General features: G+C 42.5%; 1 pseudogene; it reads left to right on the top strand.

Moving 5' to 3' along the window:
* Positions 1–231: 231 nt before the first annotated feature.
* On the top strand, positions 232–933 carry LOC127196712 (L-lactate dehydrogenase B chain-like; annotated as a pseudogene).
* Positions 934–25,084: the final 24,151 nt, after the last annotated feature.

Here is a 25,084-nt window from a genome sequence, read left to right as displayed (position 1 = left end):
AACTTGACTAGGAATTGGTGTAAGTAGTTCAAATTATAAAACTATAGACCAACAGGACCCCAAAAAGGTTTATTCTCAGTGTATGAAGGTGGGGGTGGGGTCCAGATGCTTCCACTTTTTTGGTGGGGGCCTCTTATCCAAAGCATTGAGAATAAGGGCTCACAAGACTGATGACTTTGTGATGGTTCCCCTGCCTCAGTGCCCTGTAAAGCCTTGTCTTGTCTGGGTAAGATGGCAACCCTTACAGTAAAGCTCACCACAAATACTAAGACCGCCCCAGGGGATTTCAGACAGGTTGGTATAGCTTGCGCTATCAGCATCCTGGGACTGCCTCTGGCTAATGAACTTGTCCTTGTAGACATCCTTGTGGTACACAAGCTCAAAGGAAAAAAATGATGGGTCTGCAGCATGAGAGCTTATTTCTTCAGACTTCTAAAACTGTGGCAGTAAAGATTACTCCGCGGTAGCCAATTCTGAGATTGCAGCGCTGGTTGAGGGAGTCAACCATCAGAAGAAAAGGATTAACTCAACCCCGTACCGTTTTCCTCAGATCATCAAGTACAGCCCTGACTGCACAGCCGTTGTGGCTTCTAACCCAGAGGAGATCTTTGCTTATGTCACCCGAAAACTAAGCATCATGTGGCTTAGAAGCATTTGTAATCTAGGTTCTGCTAAGTTTTTCTATGTGATGGTTGAGAAGGTTGGCTGTCATCCCCAGTGGCTGCCAGGAGTGGGATTCTGGGAGAATATGGTGACTCCAGCCTGGGTGTGTGGAGTGGGGTGAACATGGCAGGCATTTCTCTCCAGGAATTGGACCCAGAAACGGGAACAGCCAGTGACAGAGAGAGCTGGAAGAAAGTGCATCGTACATTGGTGGAAAGCATTTGTGAAGAGAGCAAGCTTAAAGGATGCACCGCTGTGCTATTGGGTTAAACGAAGCTGGCCACAGTGAATCCCTGCTGGAAAACCTGCCTTGGATTCCTCCCGCATCAACAATGATGAAGGGACAGCATGGCTCCACGAACAGTCTTCCTCGCTTTCCTGAATCCTTAACTCTCAGAGATTAAGCTGCAACACCCACCATAGGCTGAAGCCTGAGGAGGTTGCAGAAACCCCATGGGGCATCCAGAAGGTTCTAAAGGATCTGCGACTGCTGAGTTCTAGGTTGTAGAGATCCAAAAGCCTACACTATGACTGACCATGAACCTTTAGTGTTTACCCTTGAATATAAGTCACAGTCTGTTTCTTCCCTGATATGTGATATGAACTCACAGATCAAAGTCAAGGCTTCTTAGATGTCTGGTCTGTGAGCTCTCAAACAAATAAAGTTAGCTGTTGCAGCATGGGAAAAACACACACACACACACACACACACACACACACACACGAGAAAGAGAGAGAGAGAGAGAGAGAGAGAGAGAGAGAGAGAGAGAGAGAGAGAGAGAGAGAAGGGAAAGCATAGCAAGGTAGCTTTATTTAAAGTAAAGTAAAGACAAATCAGAAAGGGATATATTGTCAAGGTCCACAGCAGACCACAGGAGTTAGGGGTCCACGGCAGACCACAAGAGTGAGGGTCCACAGCAGACCACAGGAGTGAGGGTCCACAGCAGACCACAGAAGTGAGAGTCCATGGCAGACCACAGGAGTGAGGGGTCCATGGCAGACCACAGGAGTGAGGGTCCATGGCAGACCACATGAATGAGGGTCAACAGCAGACCACTGAGTGAGGGAATTCAAGGGGTGCAATTATTGTTTGGCATTTCCTTTCAAGCCATTCAAGGGAAGGAGGATTTTGGTTACTAATGGGTATAGTAAAGATCAAGTTTTTTTGTTTTGTTTTGTTTTCATTGATATATTAGGTCATATAATTATTTTATGGCCTATGTCCCTTTCCATAATGCATCTGATTTCAGTCATATACACTTTATTATGCATAGGCACAGATGTTAAACAGAAGATTCTCCCAAAAAAAGTTTACAAGAGAACAGTTTTGCCTTGCTATTCACACACACACACACACACACACACACACACACACACACACTTTATATTCTTGTTCAAAGATGGATATATATACCTGTAGCCCGATGCAGTTTCTGAGTTGCTAGGTGCATTGTTCTGAGAGGGATGCCTATACCTAGTACAGAAAGTTAGGAAATAGACTACCAAGATGGCTATTAGAAACGAAGGGGTGTGCTGAGCCCAAATCAATTAGGGGGTCCATGGAACTAGACTGCCTCCCATGCTTGCCTGCAGCAGGTCTTCTTGAGTCCTGCCCTTCACATCCCCTGAGGCATGTAGCTCTGTGGGAAGAAGCAGTCTTACTGCACGTGCTCTCTGAATTCATACAGCTCCCAAGCAGCCTCCTCTTTGGCTGTTGCCAAAGCTGGCCTCTGATTCCAGCTTCCCACGAGCCATTATTTCACAGAAGCATCGAATCATCAAATTCTCCAGTGTTTTGGACTTTTTCTTTTCCCTTCTCACTGGTCCAGTTCTCTTCTCTGACCCATGAAGAAATAACTAAATAGAGATGTACATACAGGGCCAAGGCCTTTATGCTTTATGATCTAATGCATACCCCACTATGTACGCTGGCTATAGAGTTCCTCTGAAGAATTCCTACCCTATGGTTCTGAGTTCCAAGCTGAATGAAGTTACTCCCCAACACACACAGTTTCCCAATATGAAGAATTCACTGTATTTACATTTTTCTGGTTGCTACAGAAATTAGAAACAGTGGCAAAAATAATCTTTAAAAGGGATCCTTTGTGCTTGACTGTTTTAAAACAAGATTTTTCATAAGCATTTACTCTGTGCCCAGTATGAGGTCCTGAAGTGCATAAGTTCACCCGAGTGATGCCCACTGCTTTTCTTTGTCCTTTCCAGAGGCTCACAAGGCTCCTGTTTTTCATGGCCCATCTGGCCATAAATTGCAATCGACATTAATTTATGAAAACAAATGACACCAGCCTACTCCACGACATTTTGAAACAGGAGAAATAGGCAGGGCATTAAAGCAGGAATAAAATGAAAACATTCAGACCCCGTAGCTGCCCTGGCGACATCCCAAACAATACAAGGAGTCTGAGTGTCCCTAGTCCAATACCTTCTGCTCTTGCAAAGTCACAGAGACTTGGTCACAAAGACGTGAAGTGAGGTCTTTGTCACATAGTGTGGCAGGAAATTAAACACGTCCAGGACTTTTCTTGGTGTGACCAGAATCACCATCCCATCTGCAGCATTTGTGCCAAGGGTGAGAAACAGAGCTAGAGAAAAAAGTATTGGGTGAGATGGAGGGATGTGCAGCTGATGGCTTAATTAGTTCGCTCCTGGTCAGGAATTAATTCATTCCTGGGACTATCATCTAAGACTTGGGAGCATGTAATTCCAAATAGCAGCAAAAGAGCACATGTTGGTTAATAAAGAGAAGGTTGGTTTTTGGCCCAAAGTTCCTGGGTATAGCCCATTATGATGGGGAAAGTGAAGGCAGCAGGAGCTTCAGCATCCTAGTCCACAGAATGGTACCCACCTGGATGGGTGGGACTTCTTCCCACCTCAGTAACCTAATCTAAATAATCCTAGAAGACAGGCCCTGAGACATGTTTCCCATCGTGGCTCTAAATCCCACCAAGTTCTTAGTCAAGATTAAGTATCGCAAGGTGCTTCACAAGCACAAAGATGTAGACTGTGGTTTTCGTGCCCTTACCATGGCACCTTCTCTGCCAGCATTAAGCAGACAAGATGTCATCGACACACAATGCCAGTTCAAATAACCCTGGCAAAGGCTTGAAGGCAGTGGGCATAACAACATGTCTGTGACCCAGAACAAGGCAGATGGCTCTCTCTTGGTCTCCACTACTTTGGGTGCTTGGATCTGACACATCCAAGTTTTTCAGGCAGGAATACCAGAAGTGAAAATAGGTGTATGCACAAGAGACAACCAGCATATCTATGAAATTCACTTGCACTTTAAAAGACTAAATTTAGAATAAAAATTTAGATGATGGCCGAAGAGGGGCTCACATCACTACCTCTGGCTTCTGTACTACCAAGTCAAACAATGCAAGAGTCCTGAGACCCAGATGGTGATGGAAAGGAGAAACCAACTCATTGATGAAGGATATTCCTAACCATTCCCTAGCAGTGTAACATCTAAAAAATTAGATATTTGGGCTGGAGAGATGGCTCAGTGGTTAAGAGCACTGGCAGCTCTTCCAGAGGACCTGGGTTCAATTCCCCCACACCCACATGGCAGTTTACAACTATCTGTGTCTCTACTTCCAGGGCATCCAACTCCCTCACACATACATATATATGAGCAAAACATCAATGCACATAAAATAAAAATAGTTAAAATACACATACACACTATATGATTTTAACCGAGAGAGAGAGAGAGAATATTAGATCTTAAAGAATCTTGGGCTTCCTGTGCCACCTACTTAGATCTTCATCATCTTCCTAGCTACAAGGAGATAGAGATCTGCCCTGCACTCTGACCCAATTGGAAGCTTAGAAAAGATGACCATCCTCCGTCTATGGCCTCCAGGCCAGGAGATGTGACTCAAAGGGGTTTACCATAGAGAGTTGGCTATGAAGTGAAGACACAAGACTACGAGCCTGCAAGTCCCTCGAGAGAGCATGGAGCCAAGGAGCTCAGAAACAGTACCATGTGTGAACTGCGCACAGCACTGAACACTGTCACTCCACCCACTATTAAATGTGCCTCCGTGAAAATGAATTAGCTCTTCCCATCTGCTCCAGGGAGCAGCAAAAACAGTGGGTAAGAGATAGAAGAGAAGGATTCTGTTCCTTCACTGGCCAACACATTATGGTACAGAGAGTAGCATTTGTCCCTTCTTCATCAGGAAGGGGTTCCTGACTGGGATGACTGAGAAACAGAACCAGTAAGAAAAACTTTGGTGAGGACTTTCCTCCAAAAACAAGTGCAGGTCAACTTGGTTCAGCCTTTAATATATCCCACACGGGACAGACTTCGTTTCTCTCATGAAGTACTTATCTGACTGACCCTATCCAGCCACCTTCCTGGTTGGCACCGATGGCCGTGAATGCTTCCTCTACTGTAAGAGGCCAGGTTCTCCAGGAAGGCGAAGTGAGAGTCTGAGGCCCAGAAGCCGGGTCTCCACCACTGGTGAAAAGACAGGGCCTGCCCTAGACTTTCCCAAGGCTGACTCAAGAGAAACACACGGGCTGTGAATCATTCGGAATGGAGGGAGGTGATGAAAGGTCCGCAGAGCCAAGGGGAGAAGAGATCCAGGGAAAGATTTGAGAGATAAAGAGAACGGTTCCCCAGCCAGGCAGCTTGGGGAGAAGAGAGTCAGGGATGGTCCTCTTCAACAGATGTTTATTAACTTGCTGCCAAGCTGGAGCGAGCCAACTGTGGCCTACTGAGGAACTTTTTCCATCACAAATCCTTGGCGGTGAAAAAGAATGAAGTTGAAAACGGATGGCATCGGATCGTGTCCATGATTTATCAGTTTAGTCCTGTCACCACGAATCAAAGAAACCCATTCAAGAAGGCAACAGCAAAGGCAAAGAAATGTGCTTGATATGAGTCAGTTATCTGAGGTCGATCTGGGAAGTTCCTTTGGCGTATTAAAAATTAAAAGAAAATAAAACCGGAAAAAGAAAGAAAATCTAGTGGTTTCTCATGGCAAACTTTCAGGGGATAAAGAATTTAATTTGGGCTAAGGCTAGAGCTTAGTGGTAGACTGCATATGTGAGGCCCTGGGTTCAATCCCCACTATCACACAGAACTATTAATTAACAAAGCACAGAGCACTGTATTCTAAGGGTGAACCACTGTAACAATTTAATCAGGATAGAATCCCCAGAACAGGGCGCCTTCCTCCAAGGCTGTCCAGACAGCCATGGAGGTTCTCTGACCCCCATGACTGACTTCTCCTCTCCTTCTGGAAGCAGTAGGCCCTGAAGATAGACATCAGGACAAATTTCCTCTCACGTTTCTTCGCTCTAGAATCTCTTCCTTGTGTTCCTGTTTCAGGGCCTTTATACTTGTGGTCTTAATTCTGAGAACCCTCTGAGATCTGCTCTTTATCCAGCTGGTTCCTTCCTGTGATTTTGGCACTCAGTGGAATGTCCCCTCTGCACAAGTTTTCCTGGAGGCCTCATCTCACCGAAAGACATTTTCTTTCTCCTCCATTTTCTACATATTTACATAATAGTAATACTTGAATTATCAAAATCTTGATGATTATCAGATTATCAGAGAAGATCACAAAAAGGAAAAGGGAAAAAGATTTTATAAAAATAACAAGATAAAAAAATTTTAATTGCTTTATGACACTCACTGGGAAGAATGTGGCACCAATGGCTATGTTAGACATATAGAGTAATGCTTTCAAAGCAATCTCTCTAACTTTGTTTTTGAGCAACTCAAACAGAATGCTGAGAGATGGCTTGTTGGGTGGGAACACAAGGCACAAGGATTAAATTTGAGTTCCCAGCAACTACATAATAAAGTAGCATGTGGTCACTTGAGCCATAATCTCTTTTTTATCAGGGAGAAGAGACAGGAAGAGACCTGGAGCCCACTAGCCAGCCTGTCTAGCTGAAATGGTGAGCTTCTGGTTCAGTGAGAGACTCTTGTCTCCAGGGAATATGGTGGAAAGTGATAGAGGAAGACACCCGACATCTTCCTCTGGGCCTGGTATGAACACACATAGGCTCACCTTCATACACACACACACACACACACACATACACAGAGAGAGAGAGAGAGAGAGAGATACATGTATGTACATACACATACATGTACCCAAACACATACACACGGATAACATATAACCAAAAACTAAAAGAAGAAACTAAAAAAGTAACAGTAAATTTAAGTCAAAGTCCATAACAGAAGCAAGTAATAGAGGTCAAGTAGAAATCCAGAAAAGAGTAAGACAACATATATACATACAGTGTGTGTGTGTGTGTGTGTGTGTGTGTGCGCACACGCGCGTTATGATGCCGTATAAACATCATGTTTCTGAAAGAATGTAAAAGATCTACATTCAAATTCCAACTTCACACAGACGGTAGGGCACTGTTAAACAGATGCTAGAGGGAAGCAAAAGCTATAGGCTCCTCAGTTATCCCTCTTAAAGGGGATGATATTTTTCTAATATCTAAAACACAGCTAAATCCCAAGATAACCAAGTTCATGAAATAAAATACCCCCACTTAAAATGCTGCACTGTGTAGGCAGAATCTGCAGTGCTCTGCCCTCAGTAGACAATGACATTCTGAGATGCTGACTCCTTTGTCAGTTATACCCACAATGCATCACAGTCCTTGCTCAGACTCACCATTGCCTGAATGTGCCGTCACATAGCAGCTTGGTCTCTGCTATACAGTTAGGAACCATAGACTCTTATTCTGTAGCAGAGTCCCTGGATGTTTCCCTCCCTCTGCTTCTATTGTACCACAGAGTAATCTTTAGAGTAGACCTGCGGCCTGGGCAGCTTTCATCCCACAGGGCAGTCTTCAAGTTGCAACTCTGATGCTCTGAGCTGAAAGGTGAAAGAAAGTGGTCGTGCACAAACTCTGAGCTTTCCATTTGATCATTATGGCCAGAAGCTTCCTGAGTCAAGTGTACCAGAAACAACCTCATCCTCAACCTGCATCCTGCCTCATTCAAACCTCTCTTAATCTTCTCCGAGAATGTGAAACAGAGAGCTGTTTCTGTCCAGTGTGTGGGCAGGAGACTGGGGTACATAAGAAATGTATCTGTCTCCTCTTTTACGGTTCTGCATTTCCCCCTCTGGTTTGTCCTATGGGTTGTGTAACAGCAGGTTTTGTTTCTAATAATATTTCAACCTTCTCCCTGACAAAATTTATCTGTTATTATTTGTGATTACATTTTCCAAGAGGCACTCTGGATCCATCCAAGCCACTGTACCCTTTCTGGATTATGCTAAGCTAAGCGCTGGTACACCAACTGGAATGGGTGAGTTCTTGGGGCCGCCTTCCTCATAGGAATTCTATCTTCCCCATTCTAGGCACCTGATGTGAGATGTTAATCTTAAATGTCCCTTACAAGTTTCTACTTTGAACACTAGGTCACCAAAAGGTAGCACTATTTGGGGGGTATTCTCAAGGCTTTGGGGGACAGCACTTAGGTGGGAAAAATGAGCCACAGCATGCTGGTTGTTTTAGGGGCATATTTCCTTGGTACCTTCTGGTCATATTCTCTGATTTCTGGTCTGCCATGCTGTCTATACTGCCACTGCTCCACTATTCTGCTCAAGCAAAAATGAACCCTCCAAAACCATGAGCCCAAGATAAATTCTGCCTTTAAGTTTTTCTTTCTTTCTTTCTTTCTTTCTTTCTTTCTTTCTTTCTTTCTTTCTTTCTTTCTGCTTCTTTCTCTTCTTTCTTTCTTTCTTTCTTTCTTTCTTTCTTTCTTTCTTTCTTTCTGCCAGTTATATCCATACAAAAGTAACTAAAACATGAAGCCATGGGTTTTAAAAGGGCCTACGGCTTCCCTCAGTAATCTCCAGTTTCCATCCCTCTCCACCAACTTAAACTTCTGGTCTCATTATTTGCTCCAAACTGTGAGTGGGGAAGGTAGGAAAGTGAAAATAGAAATGATTATCTCATATTTCATAAGCCTAAAAAGAAGGACTCACATACATCCTGTTTCACACCTTAAGACCTGGAAGCAGGGACTCTGGGTAATTCTATGATGTGTCAATGTTTGACATGTTCTTAACGAAGGAGATACATAGGGAAATGCAGATAATGAAAGAGAAGACAGTTGGGAGAGCAGAGTGCTAAGTCCCTCTGTCTGACTCCTTGGACTGGTTAGTTGAAAACCAGAGTTCTGAGAAAGTTGAGTCATCCCTTCCCTGCTTTGCCCATCACTGGACTCCTTCTGTGTTACCGCAGCCAGCCAAGTATTTGAACATTTTTGAGAGATGATTTTTTTTTTGTGGAAATATGGCCAAAAGTTTAAGTGTAAAAGTTTCTAAAAAGTTGAGCTTTATGAAAGGGTGCTCTTTGAGTGGAAAGAAGCATTTTAAACATAAAATTCTAGCTGTGTTCAAAAGCGATGACCTGTATTTAAGAATAAATGAGAAAGATACCAAAGGGCAGGAAATTGTTTACTATATGAAACAGAGACTCAGCTTTGGACATGTTGACTGATGGTGTGTGTGTGTGTGTGTGTGTGTGTGTGTGTGTGTGTGTGTGTGTGTGTGTGTGTCCAGGGCATGGGTTCAGAATTCCATCCACTACTTGGGGACACGTTATCCAAATGAAGGCTGGCCCCGTTAGAGTGACACCTAGAACACCTGTGCTTCCATCTCTTATCTTTCTATCCATCTGTGCTTCCACGTGTACCACTCTTCACGGCACATGCTGGGAACACAGGTCTACCATTCATGATACTGGCATGGATCCATCATAGCTCCAAAGCTATGATACCTTCTTCTTATGTAAGATCATGTTCCAGTGTATGCACGGAATTGGACATTCTTATATATCCGTCTATATTCTGTATCCCATCTTTACTGTTTTGTTCTGTGAGACAAAGTCTCACTATGTAGCCTTGGCTGACCTGGAACTCACTATGTAAACCAGACTTACCTGGAACTCATATAGACCTACCTGTCTCTGTTTCCTGGGTGCTGGAATTAAAGGCATATATCACCATACCAGGCTCTAAGAATCCTGTCATTCTTACTTGATTTTAAAATTAAAATTATGTCATAAACTATAAGTAAAATTCCCAAGGTAGTATTTTCTTCTTTTGCAAATTAGTGGCTTTATGTGCATTACTTTAAGATCTTTGAAATCCACTACAGAGGAAGAGGTATGGAAGAGGAATTAGACAAAGTAGGCAAATATTTAAGCGCATTTGGGAGGCGCATTATTGGGAGGCCTCTGTATGACACACTGAGACACAGGATGTTAGAATTCAAAGGACCTTGAAGAGAGTGATCCAGTTCCTATCAATTGACCAGTTATGGAATTTGCCAGGAGAACCTAGACACACCATTCACATACAATCTCTGAGCTTCATTGAGTGACAGAGCTACAGCTGGAGCCCAAGGGTCCCGATACTGTTCTTCTATGAGGTCCAACCACACGCCCTAGATATTTGTCCACTCTTTGTTTCAAATAAAGAAACGAGTGTTTGGGTCCATCTGCGATGAGCATGGCACCTTGGGTTGAAAGTGTTTCCACACGGAAAGACAAGTTTGCACTCTTACAAGGAAAAAAAAAAATAGGCGGCGAGGGGAGGGGGAGGGCAAGGGGGGAGGAATGGGGCTGAAGGGGGAGGAAGGGGGGGGGAGGAAGGAGGAGGAAGGGAGCAGAAAGACCTTAAAGGCGAATAGGAGTAATACAGATTTGGAAGAAAGGAGGAAGAGAGTAGTAGTTGAGTAGGTGGGCACTATTAATGGCTATAAAACCCCCAATGAATCACATTAATTTGTACAGTTAATGTGCATTAGTGATTATAATAAGAAAGAAATTTTTGAAACGATGTGCTCCTCGCCCTGATAGCTCTAGTTTAGCTTAGATTAGATCCGGCGAGCTTCCACATGTGGGGAAGATCCCAGGCAATCACCGGGAGTTCAGGTTCTAAAACTACAGAAGAGCAGAAAGCCTCCCGGGAGAGAGCAGCACAAAAATGTTATATCTCTCAATCTTATAGTCTTATCAGACCCCAGCATCAACCCTCAGCCTCAGCTCCGGGGAAAGGAAATCTTCCTTAAAGAGACAACGCTTTGCCCTTCCTAATTAAGGGCTAGAGAAATGTTCATGCATCATGGAAATTTTCCTAAGGAAAAGGAATTCATTTATCTTAATTCTACTTTTATGTTTATACAATGCTTTTTCCAAGAGCTTCTGCTGCTGATTGAAAATAAAGGAAGAAAAAGAATTGTTTCTGTGCGTTCTGTGCAGTTCTCTGTGTTAGGTCTATAGATGAAAACTCAAGCTTCTTAAAAGTCTTGAAAACACAGAGTGACCTCTCACCTCCTCCTGAAGCAGCGTTGTGTGGTCAGGCCAACTAGTAGACTCTGCATGGAATCCCTCCTCTTCACCCCCTTGGAGGATGGATGGTGTTTACTTTCTTTCTCAGAAATTTCAGCTAAACTCTCATAGAAGCAGGCCGAAGACTACTGATGAACAAGCCAGGAAAAGTAGGAGTTCTCCCCACCCCACCACCCCCAAGAATTGAGCTTATCCAATGGGTAGAAGTTTGTCAGGGAAGACTTGAAGCATTGCAAAATATTTTTAAATCACCCATAAATAGCTTAATATCTAGGTCAAGCCATGATCAGAATAAAATTTTTAAAAAATAAATACAACTGAATGAAGGAGATACTGATTTGATTTGCTTTCTCATCTGAGAACCTGGTGGGAGGCAAGATGAGGAGACATATCCGCTAATTTGTGTAAGACAAACTTTCCTTGGGCATATTTCTTCTGGATCGGTATCATTGCTCTTTTTGGCCTCTACCTCTCTCCGTCCCAAACATTATAACACACTCATGTTCTAAACTTGTTCTGGGAGCATTCATGTTTAGTATTTTACATTCCTCTTCAAGCTTAGGCTTTGAATTTTTCTGAGGTCTTCTGTCACTTTTACAACACTTAACTTCTCTCTTGTGACTTGCGTCCACTCCTCAGTCTTGTCCCTCCACCATCAGATCCCTGCTCTCAGCCCCATGTGGAGTTAGGAAGGGGCCACTCTGTCCTTAGAGCTTTCCACCTTCTCCAGCTCCATGCTGTCTTTTAGAGGGGTGATGACACTTATGAATGGGCTGTATCCCACATTCACGTTCAATCACGAGGTATCTTTTTGGACAAAGTAAACCTTTCTCAGGATGCAAGGCCATGCCTTCCAATACTCTCTAAGCCTTCCCCCCTCGGGAATCTGTCAATAGATAAAGATTTGGAAACAACAATTCAGGCCAACTCACTGGGTCCTGAAAGCTGACCTCCACCCTGACCTGGAATTTTCTATTCTATAGTCTCATTTTTCTTCTCACAGATATCCTATGAGGAAGCAGAGAGACATATGGGTTTGCTCAGATCCCAGTGAAGGAAATGGCTTGTCTGCCATGATGCCCGTCCATTGCTTCATCCCAGAGCAAAAGCAATCTCCTTCGCCTGGATCCACGCCTCATACCATCTGTCTAAGCCTCCTCTCTTGTCTCATTTCCTACTACTCTCTAACTCTTCATCCATTTCTGATTTTATTCCCTAAAGAATGATTGTTAAAATTCCAAAACTAACTTTCATAAAGACAAAAAACTCAATAATTGATCAGTGAGATAAACGTTAAACTGTTGAGACTGACTCAAAACAGAATCTGAAGAACAGCAGTACAAACGCAAAGACAGACACTAATGTTTCTATGAACTCACTAGTAGATACACAGCTAGTAAACAATGAATATGATTATAAAAATGTGTGACTCAGTAAAGATGACAAGCTGGATCACCAATACAAAAAAGATTTAAATTCATAAAACCAAGAATGAAATAAGAAAATGCCGCAACTAATATTGATTAAATAAAAAGATTTGAAAAGGTATATCATGAGCAACTGCATACCAGAAAATTAAACACCTTACATGGAATGTATAAATCCACATAAAGAAACAAATTATAAATGCTTGCTCAAGAGATGCAGAAATAATAAATAAACCAGTGCCACAGAATATAGCTAAATTGGTTAGCTCAAAACTTACCAAGCATTCAAAGAAAAAAAAATAACATCAATCTTCAGAAATAGTTCCCAAACAAGGATGAAAACAAAGAATACTTCTCAATTTATTATAGGAGTGTAGGTTCAATTTTCTTAATCAATATATTTTATTACAGCTTATTAACTGAGCATATGTCACTTATAACCCAACTAACCAAAACAATATGTAAAGAGGATTAAGGAACACAACAGCAAAGCCCTAAGGATATCAGTTCTGAGGAACGATTCTCCTAGCGTAATCAGCAGATTTTTTTTTTTTTTTTTTTTTTTTTTTTTTGCTAAAACCTGGAGTAACCAGAACCCGTAACCTCAGCAGGAGCCAGAACCCCAAAGCCTTCCTTCGAGCTGTTCTCTCTAGGAGCTTCTCAAAGTGGAGCAATGAACAGCCAAAACTATCCCAAGTCTCCCAAAGTTCCCACCTCCAGTTCTGGGCTCATTTATATATCTCCTCCCAGAGTCTGTTCACGGAATCTTTTCAGCTGGCAACAATCAAGCTCCCTCATGAGGAGGTCGGTCTTCGAGTGGATTAACATCACCTGTTCTCTCACGAGACCATTCCGATCCCACACTTGGGATCCTAAAAAACAGGTTTGGAGGCCCAAATTATTGGGACCTCATACACAAAGACTCCATAAGAGAATGACAGACCAGTAGCCCTTATAAAGAAAGAGAGGAAGGAACAAAGAGATTTAGCAATACACTATCAGACACCAGCAAATTAAACAGTGTACAAAAAAGGAGTGGGCACCAAATTGAAATGGGACTTACCCTAGAAATGAAAGTTCAACTTAAATTTACCATAGTGTTGAATAAAAGAGTACTATCCCCATCACTATGTATCTGGGGGAAAATTGAAAGGATTTCAACACTGGTAAGTCATTAACAAACAATAGAGAATAAACAAGAATTTTCTCAGCCTGGGAAAACCATTTATAGCAAACCCACAAGCTCATATCTTATGGTATCTTGCTGATGAAAGACTGAAGGCCTTTCAAAGCTATAAGATCAGTACCAAAACCCAAGAAGGTTCGCTCTTGCAACTTTTAGTCAGCATTGTGATGATGGGGCTAAACCAGGACACTAGGCAAGAAAAAGAAGTGGCTGTGAAAACTTTGAAAGTTAAATTAAGGTATCAAGGATACTTATAATGTTATTAAAAAGAACAAAAGACCAAATAAAAGAGAAGACACTTAAAAAATACAGGTAATAGAAGGAGTGGAAGACAAACATAAAACCATCATCTGAAGTTATTTGGAGATCTAAAAAAGCAGGATGATTATGGATGTCGGTGAACCAGAAGACTTCAGATTGCTAAAATGGCCAGGCGCCTTAGCTACAGCTACAGCTAAATCATGGTGTCAGCTGCTCCTTATATCTCAGGAGGAAGGCAAAAGACTCAGACAGAACTAGAAACAGTTTTGAGAAATATGACGGATTCTGCGAACCCAGACTCCCCAGTTTCAGAATTCTCTGCAAATGTACAGCAAGGAAACACCACAGTGCTCACATAAAGGCAGACACAGAGATCGGTGAGATAAAATTGAGATCCAGCAAGTAAACACACACATTTGTCATCAATTTCCTTCAACAAAGCTGCAAGGCTAATTCAGATGGGAAAGAAAACCCTTCTGGGCAGAGAGACAGCTGGATCTCCACGTGAAGTCGAAGTTTTGCCAATTAGTATATGCAAGATTTTCTTTTTATTAGCTTTTATAATAAGCATATAGAGAAACTGGTCTCACTGTGCCATTTTCTTGTGTTCTTTGTTTTGTTAATTATCTTCCTGAAAGAAATGTTTTGGTTTTGTTTTTCCTGTCAGAGGTGGCTCACCTATAGAGGGCATTCTGTAAATCTCCTCCACTGTTGCTCTCCACCACCTCATAAACCTTTCATGCAAATATTTTAGTCTCCCCATATGTGGTGGTTTGAATAGGAATGGCCCCAAAGGCTCTTAGATTTGAATACTTGGTCACCAGGGAGTGGAACTTGTAGGAGATGTGGCCTTCCTAGGGTGGGTGTGGCATTGTTGAATGAAGTGTCGCCCTGGGAGTGGACTCTGGGGTTTCCAAAAGCTCAAGACAGGACCAGTGTCTCTATTCCTGATTCTCTCTATTGCTCATCAGGAACTCTGAGCTTCCTCTCCAACACATGTCTGCCTGCATGCTGCCATGTTCACACCATGATGACAATGGACTAAAGCTCTGAACTGTAAACCAGCCCCAATTAAATGGTTTCCCTGCTGTGGTCATGTCGTCTCTTCACAGCAATAGAACAATGGCTAAGTAATGTTAGTCATTATTACCTGGTAAAACTTTTGTTTACACAAAGTCCCCTTCCATTCCCATTTCTGGAACTTCATGGCCAGGAGCTATGAACCTCTTTCTCCCTTTCCTTCATTTCTTTTGCTCTGATTCTCTTAAAACTAGCCAGTTGAGAAAGACTATGAGTTTGGAGGAAGGACACAGTCACAACCTGTCTTAGAATAAAAACCAAATGAATTTGCTTTCTAGTCCAGTTTGGGTTCTGGAACATCGTTTTTTGCAAGAAGTAATTGCCCTGAAGAGCTACTTTCACTATGTTTCTATGTTCCGTTGCACTACTATGTATCTGTGTTTATTCCTTGTTGCTTTCAAACACACTTGCACTTCTGTTTCAGGTCCCCCTGCTTCCCTCCTACAGTGCCCCCAACCTCCAGTAGCCTCTGTTACACACACAAATATTTACAAACACAAAAAGGCTCTGAGATCTAAATGTAAGCGCTAATACACAAAAACTCAGAGAAAAGAATATAGTAAGTGTTTGGTTTTTAAACAACAAGTTCTTTGGTGATTTCCCTTTATATTTTCTTTGAAAGAATAAGCAACAAAAGAATACATGTATATATTATATATGGGTAAAAGCAAAATTTTGGTTCCCAAATAATAACATCCATGAAGTGGAAAAACAAGTTTTGTAATAATAGTAAATAACTGTAAACCATCTCTTTAATCAAGGGTCCTACCCAGTGTGGGTAAAGAATTCTTAAAATGTAAAAATGAAACATTTTAAACCATCAAAGAATATAAATGGGCAGTAATCTAAATTTTTAAATGGTTAATTAAGCATATGCCAGACTGTTCAGTGGTGTTAGTCATTAAGAAAATGCAAATGAAGACCATAGGAAGAAATTACCCACACCACTGAAATGGCTCCTCTCAGTCATGAGTGATAACTGTTAAATAGGCACCTCAACCATTTGTCTCAGTGTTTGAGATTTAAACATCATAAGCGTTGAGAAAGATATATATATGGTAAACATTATATATATATATATATATATATATATATATATATATATATATATATATATCTCATAAAGATTTTCTTTAACTGAAGTTATAACACATATGAACGTAAAATTTTTGCCTAAACATTCAAAGCAGTAGTGCTCATGATATCCAGAAAATAAAAAGGACTCTGATGTCTAATAACTGATATACAACTGACCGCAAGGCACATCTACACAAGTAAAGGATACCTGCAAATATAGAATGGAATTCTAGAACATGGTACAACAGGGAGAAACACTTGAAAGATTACACTGAAGGAAAGACACCTGTCCAAAAGTAAGGACATATGATAGAATGTCTATGAAATCCTCAGAACAAGCAAATCTATAGCAACAGAAAGCAAATTAGTGGTTGCCTCAGGTTTGTTGATGGGAGAGACTGTAAAAACAAATGGCGATAGGCATAGGATCTTTGCTGGAGGATGGGAACAAAAATAGTCTAAGCTTGGATTATGTTTCTATTTTTATTATCCTTTGAGTTTTCTGAAAGATATTAACTTTTCAATTTTAAGTGGGTGAACTATATATAATGTATAAATACATACATACATATGTTTATTTATTTATTTTTAAAACATTGTTTTAAATGTATTGTTGGGAGCCTTCTTTTCTACAGGGTAGAATTCAGTTATGTATCTGCAAACAGTGGTCCTTATATTTCTTTGGGAAGAATCAATTGCCTCACCATGAGTTGAATTCTGATTCTAGGGAAATATCAAGCAACAACAGATGTCCCATCAGAAGGAACATCTCAGTACAATGATGTGGTTTCCAGAGGACGCCGTGCTAACTGTCCTTTGGAAGGATGGTTTACTTCATACCTGCAGGTCTTGGGATGCCTTCAGAATTCAAGCATGTTTTTACCCACAGTATCTTGCCACTTCTCTCCCATCTCACTTGCTCCTCTTTTTACTTTGTTTCTGTCTAACAATCACCCTCCAAAAATAACTTCTCTGCTAGGATCTCAATGTTGAAATGTCATCCAAAGGTTCATGTGTTTGAACTCTTGCTCCCAGATGTTGGCATTGTTGTTCAAAGGTTGTGGAACTTTTGGGGTGAGTGGCCTCGCCCATAGACGGGGGCCCCCCATCATGGGCTGGGCTTGACGGTTGATCCGCTTCTGGTTCCAGCGGCTCTCTCTGCTTCCTAGTCTGCCATCACAAGAGGCGTTCCGACACATGTTCCTGTTACATGGTGCTGCTTTCCCAAGTCTTCACTGCCACGATGGGCAGTAAGAGCTGAAATTGTCAGTCAAGATATTTCCCTCACATTTCTTCTCTCAGAAATTTTGTCACAGCAATTTGAAAACAGCTAACTAGTTCCTTCTGCACACACACACACACACACACACACACACACACACATTGTCTAGTGGTGCTTAACAAATTATCCTGAAAATCTGTGGCTTTAAATTAAAAACTATGCATTGTCTTATGTTATGTTTTTTTTTTTTTTTTTTTTTTTCAGCTGAGGGACCTAGCGTCAGCTTACCTGGGTGGCCCGGGCCAGGTTCACGTTCCACTGTGGTAAGCTCAAGATGTTGGCAGGAGCTTCAGGCATCTGACAGTTGGACTCACGCTGGGCGTCTGTTTCCTGGATGGCTCCATTCCATGGGGTTGGCAAGACTTCTCCACTATTGCCACATGAGCCTCTTTATAAATTGCTTGTGTTTGTAGCCTCACAACATAACAGCTAACTTGCCCTACAGCAAACAACCCAAGGCGAAGAAGAAGATGGCGCTTTAACCATCTAGCTTCCAGAGTTATCCGTCCCTCTCCTTCTTCCTTTTTGTAGAAGTCACTAAACCCAGACACCACACTCCAGGGGACAGAGTTTAGGACCTACTTTCCTTTCTCTCTTTTTTTTTTTTTCCTTTAAATTTATTTTTAATTTCTATATTTACTTTACATCCCAATAGTAGCCCCCTCCCTCCTCTCCTCCCAGTCCCACTCCCCAACCTTCTTCTCCCTATCCCCCTCCCCTTGTCCTCAGAAAAGAGGCGCTCCTCCTCTTCAACCCACCCCAGCACATCAAGTCACATCAGGACTGAATTCATCCTTACCCACCGAGGCCAGGCAAGACAGCCCTGATAGAATGAAGTGATTGAGGGGAAGCAACAGAGTTCGTGTCATAGACAGCACCCAGACCTAGGCCCTTACACGTATGTCACTGATGGGCAGTTTGAGCTTCATGTGGGTCCTCTAGTAAGTTGAGCAGGACCAATTTTTCCAAGTGAGGGTTGAAAACATAGTTCTTAGGAAGCCCACTTTAGAACCTGAAAACACACACCACACAAGCACCTTCTCTTGTCTGCGGCCCCCTGCTGCCTTATTCAATGTGTGCGTTCTGTATAGCGTTATTATCATCATATCTACTTGCCGATACCAACTTGACGGTTGATCCGCTTCTGGTTCCAGCGGCTCTCTCTGCTTCCTAGTCTGCCATCACAAGAGGCGTTCCGACACATGTTCCTGTTACATGGTGCTGCTTATGATTTATGGCAATAGGACTATTAAATTTTTCATACTAAACAGTCTTATGCCTGCAATAGTGACTGGATATTTTGTCCCAGTGACCACCTGGTTTCCTGATTAGATGAGTGTAAGTGAGGTGACTTGTCACAGGAGCACAGCCAGGCATGGAAGCCAGTTCCAAACCTAATGTATTTCCCAGTTTATTTGTTTGTTTGTTTTATCTTAAAGGAATTCTAATGATGTACTGTTAAGTCACCATGTGATTCTAGCTGAGGAAATGGAAGCCTTCCCAGTCCCCACTAAGACATCTCTGCTTCTTAGACCACGGCAAACTCTGCTAAGCAAAACTTAAGAAAGTCTTTCCTTGTTCCACACAGAAGTAAACAAAAATAACAACAACAAAATCTCACCTCTCATCTTCTCAAGAATCAGTATGGGGCTCTGGGTAGTGGCATATGTCCAATGTCCTCACAGCTCCTCAAGGTCACAGTGCACTGGAGTGGCCTAGAGCCAGAATTTAATGTAAGCCCTTCACCTGAAATTAGGAATAAAAGACTCCACATGACACCTTGCTGACATACTCTTATTTATTCAGGATTTAGCTGCATTTTGAAAGCTAAATGCTGGTGCTCCTTGGCCCTGGAGAGGAAGGAAATCCAAATGCAATTAAGAAGCCGATGGTAATGGAAAGTGCACAGGATTGAGAGACCAAAATACATTAGTAATTTGCAGAAAGCCTGGTCTTCCATACCTATAAAAAGGCAGAGCCAGACTGATGAGGGTAGAGATAATTTCAAATTCCTATCCAGGTTGGACTATGTTTAATAACACAAAGATATCTTAACATCTCTTAAAGAGTCTTTGCCAACATCTTACCAGAAATGTCCGCTATTGTTGGGGTGATGATCTTGCTATGCACTGTGTAAAGATTATCCCTGTGTTATTCAAATGCTGATTTCCAAACCCAGTGAGTCGAGTATAGTTCGGATTTTGGTACTGTCATTTTTATGAAGCATCTAAGGTTTCAGCATTTTGTAAACATTGCTCTCCAACACCTTCTGATTGGTTTTAATAAAGAGCTGAACGGCCTATAGCAAAGGCAGGAAAGAATAGGCAGGACTTCCGACAGAGATAGGAACTCTGGGAAAGAAGCTGAGCCCCAAGATTCCCTGGGGTCCTCTGCCAGCCAGACACAGAGGAAGAAGCAGGTGGCAGCACTAGAGATTGAAAAGTAATTAACCACATGGCAGAACATATAAAGGGGACAATTTAAGTTGTAACAACTAGCTGGGGACAAGAGTAAGCTAATGCCAAATGCTATTATAAATAAATATGTCTCCTTGTCATTATTCAGAGCTGGAAAGTCAGTGAGCACTGTCCAGCATTGTCACTTGGATTTCTCTCTCCTTCTCTCTCTCTCTCTCTCTCCCTCTCCTCCCTCTCTGTCCTCTAAGTCTAGGACAATGGGATGGGGGCTATAAAAAGTCTAGAAGTATTGAAGACAAACTGCCCACTTCAGTGCCCTGTGAAGCAAGAAACAGCCTCAGTAGATAATGAATGTTTATTTTCTCTGGGCCAGTGTGCAAAAGAAACAGAGTGACCAGTGAACTGGGGATGCTGAAGTGTAACAAATGAGTTGGGGAAAACCTATAGCAGGGCATGTAGAGCCAAGGGAAGCCTCTCTTCCAGGATCCAGAGACCAGGAGGCCATGTGGGCTTAGCCACACTCTGGAGCAGAACTTTCCTCTGATCAGAGGACCTCCAGTCCTCTTGCTCGGTGTTGCTCTCCTTAGTCCCCAGTGCAAGGCTGTGGGGTTCCAGAAGTCAGTGTTCTCAGCCAGAGCGCAGAGTGGGTGCCTCTAGAATCAGGCTCCACTCAGCTTTCCCATCTATCTGTCCCACACTGTGAATCTGACATGCAGATATGTCTCTTCAGTCTGGTAGATGCACTGACATTTATCAAACCTGGACTGCCTCCTGTTTATGGGAGTTAGAAAGAGTCTTGCAGAAATGTGAGGGGAAGGGAAGATACAGGAGGAAAAAAAGTAGAGAAAGGCAAGGAAGAGACTCTGCAGGCAAATATCCGAGTAGATACCACTGTGCTTTCAAAGCATCAGTTCCTTCCCAAATTTAAAAAAGCATCATTAGCACATAGGCGGTAGGCTTCTGCTCTGCTCTGCGCCTCAGCCCAATTAATATGGAAAGTATGTGCTTCCAAAGGAAGGTTAAGCTTCAGAGAGAAGGCATAACATGAACAGTGAAGCAAACAGCTCAGGCCTTCAGGTGAGCTGTGCAAATGGAAGAGTCAGAGATAGGGAGAGTAAGAACACTAGGGTGGAAGGCAGTGGGATCTGAGTTCTAAACTTTCTCCTGACTGCAGTGAGCTGTTGGCTAGCCCCATTGAAGAAAAGTTTCCAAAGCAAAATCTTGGCCAAGCCTGTGTGAGACACAACAGCAAGTAAGCCTGTGTAAGATGCAACACTGTTCCTAGCTAAGACAAAATAGGAATGAGGAATTAGAGGGGAAGACGTAGGGGAAGGAGGGGTGGAGTCTGGAAGATGAAAATAAGTTTTAAGATGCCTAGTTAATAGGAAATGCCTTATGGAGCAGCCGCCTCAGGCAAAGCTCAGGGAAAGGAGGGAGATGGCAGAAGCCCGTGAGCTTTCCTTTTCACCATCAGGTGAGAACACCCTGCCAGGAAGAGGCCCTAAGGCTCACTGACAAGATCTGAGATGTGAGAAGCAGCTGAGCAGAACCCACCTGAGCTCTGAGGACTGGGGTTCCAGGGGAGGCTCTACCCTAGAAACAGAGGGAAGTCTACCTTTGTAAAGGTCAGATCAATAGTGTTCAGTTCTGCTAACCCAGCAAAATGAGAGATGGGAGAACCTGGAGGGGCCACTAAGTCAGCTGCCTCAGGCACCTGCCTTCTATAGGCTTTGTTTTCATCTACTTAAGACATCCCAAGACTCCAGCCATTCGGACACTCTGCTCTAGGTTTAACTAGATGAGGCAAATAGGGAACAACTAGGTTCCCACAAGAGAAAGATGCCACACTGGAGAATTTGACAGCTCTGTGTGTGTGTGTGTGTGTGTGTGTGTGTGTGTGTGTGTGTGTGTGTGTGTGTGTATGTGTGTATGTCCATGTACATGTGGAGACCAGTGGTTGATGTCAGGTGTCTCCTTATATCACTTATATCTCATTTTTGAGACAGGGTCTCCCAAGCTCACTGCTTCAGAAAGACTGGCCAGTGAGCTCCAGGTGCCAGCCTTTCTTTATGTTATTGTGGTGCTGGAGATTTGAACACAAACCCACACACTTTACTGACAGAACCATTCCCCAGCCCTCTGTGCTTTTTTTTAATTGTATTACAATATTTTTCCAACAATTCATATTAATTTTAAGATTGTTTAAGTGCAAAAGTCATGCCCTTCTTATTTTTCCCTATGTTTAATGTCAAGTAGGATCAAATGCACTCAAGGGGGCTAAAAACAACTGACACAAAAACACAAGGACAAGGTACTTTGGGTATTTAGTAAACAATAATGAGAAAAAATGTGAAGGTTTTGGATTCCTCATTCAGATGCTATTTCACCCTGGCAGTCGCCACCACCTCTTGCTTTGGCTTCCCCAAAGCTCTGGTTCTCCAAAGCATTTTAAGAATGAGCAGTCACTCTTAACATTACTTGTTCTTTTTTTTTTTTTTTTCCTAAATTAAAAGTTGTACCAAAAATGCAGAAAAGCACCCATTGATCTGAAAAAGTGGGGATTATCCCAACATACTTGCCCCTCAGCCTGGCTTTCCAACATGGCTTCCAAAATCAGTTGAATGGTGCTCAATAGTCTTCAGATGCTTCCATTTTTGCCTAGCCAGCTCCTTGGGAGGCATGGAAAATAAGATTGCAGTCTGGATTTCAGATCTGTGTGCTGCCAAGGACTGGTAGGACTTCCATTGCATCCCAGTCCTGCATCCCTCAAATGGTCTACTTGGCCAAGGACCATCTTTTTTATTACAACTCGGTATCTTGCCTGCTTTGGCAGGAGGTGCTTATATCAACCATGGGTATCATGCAGTCTCAGGGAAGAGGGGCAATCAGATACTTCATGTTCCTCCTTGTCCTCCTGAAATGGTTGACTGGACTTTTAACATTCAGACTAGGGAACAATTTTACCTAGAGCCATCGGTGAAAACAAAGAAATGTCTAGTCATATTCCACTTCTTCTTGAATACTAGAGAAAGATAAATCTACATTTGTCTCATAAAGATATAACCATGGTTCTTGTACACCTTGCTGTATGGCAGTGGAGCCAAGGATAGAATGACTGTAAAAGTGTGAGAGGATGCCTCCTCTGCTTCATCCACTCATGTGAGAATTCATCTGTAATCCAACTTCTAAGGATTATCTTTCCATATTGGCAGATTTGGCATCAAGGCCATATACTGCACCCAGAGTGAGAAGTCCAATCAAGAGAGGAGTAGTTCAAATATTGCAAGTATAATGATGTGTACATTATAAACCAAACCCTCTATAAATGGCTCTTGACTGAGTTTCATGGATTATTTTTCCATCTAGTTTAGGGCCCCGAGATACAACCAAGTGCTTGGTGTACCCTTCGGATCCAAAGTTCACAAATCAGTTACTTCCTACTTTCCTCATTTAGTTAGGAAGTAGTATATTATAGCACATAACTATACATCAAATGAAAAGACATTTGGAGAGCTGTCATTTAACCACAACTTGACTTGCTTAGAATATACACAGCAAAGCATTGGATAAACAATTTTCACCTAGAGTGAAGAAAGAATAGCCATGGTGTATCACACAAGTGTTGAGCAAGAGGTTGGATAAGACCTCTGCTCTCTCAGTATACAAGTAGTCAACCTCTGTCTGGGCTGACTGGAAGCTGTCATGTGTGGAGGCAGGTCCCATCATCCTGGAAACATCACATAGCATGCTATTTGGGTCTTCATTTTGCTTTGGGATCCTAATGAAAACCTTATCTTGTGATGGAACAAAACTTGTCAACTAGAGTGTTCACTAAACTACTAGAGAGATGTATGAACTAGTTTTATATCTGATGGAAAGGAAAGTGATCTTGAAAAGACCAAAAGAAAAACATTAGATCAGACGTAAGCATAGTACAGGCATCTTCTGTTGGTTTCAACCAAAAGGGCCTTTTCTCCTTTTTCATCCCCAATTCACAGGATAAGATAGAAAGGGTTGGTATAATGGAGGCAGGTGAAGATGATGATGCCTGTCAGTCGGGCTTCTCATACTAAACACTTGCCAGATGCTCTTCTCAGCCAAGCTACTTTAGAGAAGAGTTGGGAATATCAAACACCTGGGAGTAGGCCTGTGCTGTTTCTTTTCAACTGACTAACATCTTCGTAGCACAGGGCAAGTCATTTCTCTCTGGAATTTTCCATCTGTAAAATTATATTACAGTTCTAAAATTATATTATAGCTAAGAACTGACCTACTGGAGGGCAAGAGATTCCAGGACTTCAGAAGCCTGGTATTGCATTATAGTTGCTCAACCTGAGGTCATGACATATGATTTTTTGGTCATGGAAAAAAAAAAAAAGTTTGTGTGGCTACAGCTTTGTGCTGTGCCTCTATCCCAAGGCCAGGAAATCGCCTTTCTGTTTTGTATTAACTTTTGTTTGCTTATGTGCTGTTTGTTCCTTTCTTTGTGAATTATAAAGAGTTGAGGAGAAAAAGAGAGGCCATTGACCCCGAGAGTAGAGGAACAGGATTTCAGTCCTGCACTTGAGCACTTAGCTACAAAGATGTGTCTATTCATAGGCAAGGAATGGATGGTACCCAGAAACACAAAAGGAAAAAAAGGAAAAAGCTAGGTGTGTGTGTGTGGCGGGGGGGGGGGGGGGGGGTGTTACATAGAATTAAGAGTACAAGACCAGATCCATAAGAGTACCACAACTATGGGCTGGAGAGGTTAAGAGCACTGGCTGCTCTTCCAAAGGTCCTGAGTTCAATTCCCAGCAACCACATGGTGGCTCACAACCGTCTGTAATAAGATCTGGTGCCCTCTGTACATGCAGACAGAACACTGTATACATAATAAATAAATTAATCTTTAAAAAAAAAAAGATCCCACAAAAAGACCCAGACAGATGCAGATCCTTACAGTTAAGAGCGGGTGCCAGGAAGTTAGGTCTTGTAGGCCAGAGTTGACCCTACATGGTCTGAAGGCCAATTTCCAACCTGTTCTCCAGGAATGGATATTAAGAGCTGGACTCACGCTCCTATGAAAACACAACTGTCAGACCCCCAGGTACCCAGGGTTTCACCACTGTCCCTGGTATGTTGGCCTGCCTCACTTCTCCCCCTCTCCTGACCATGCCAACCTGTCTGCTTTGTCTGAGAGACTTCCACCGTGTTTCTGAGAACTGCTGGCAAGTGAGAAGTTCCACCAGGCCTCTGATCTCCCTCAGCGCAATCCATTTACCTATGTCTTCATGGACAGCCCACCCACCAGTCTGCCTGCTGGGAGAAGAGCCAGGCAGGC

This window comes from Acomys russatus, chromosome 12 (assembly GCF_903995435.1).
Source record: "Acomys russatus chromosome 12, mAcoRus1.1, whole genome shotgun sequence".
In the NCBI taxonomy this organism is placed as follows: Eukaryota; Metazoa; Chordata; class Mammalia; order Rodentia; family Muridae; genus Acomys; species Acomys russatus.
The sequence above is the reverse complement of the archived record's forward strand: the minus strand, read 5'-3'. Positions and strand labels throughout refer to the sequence as shown.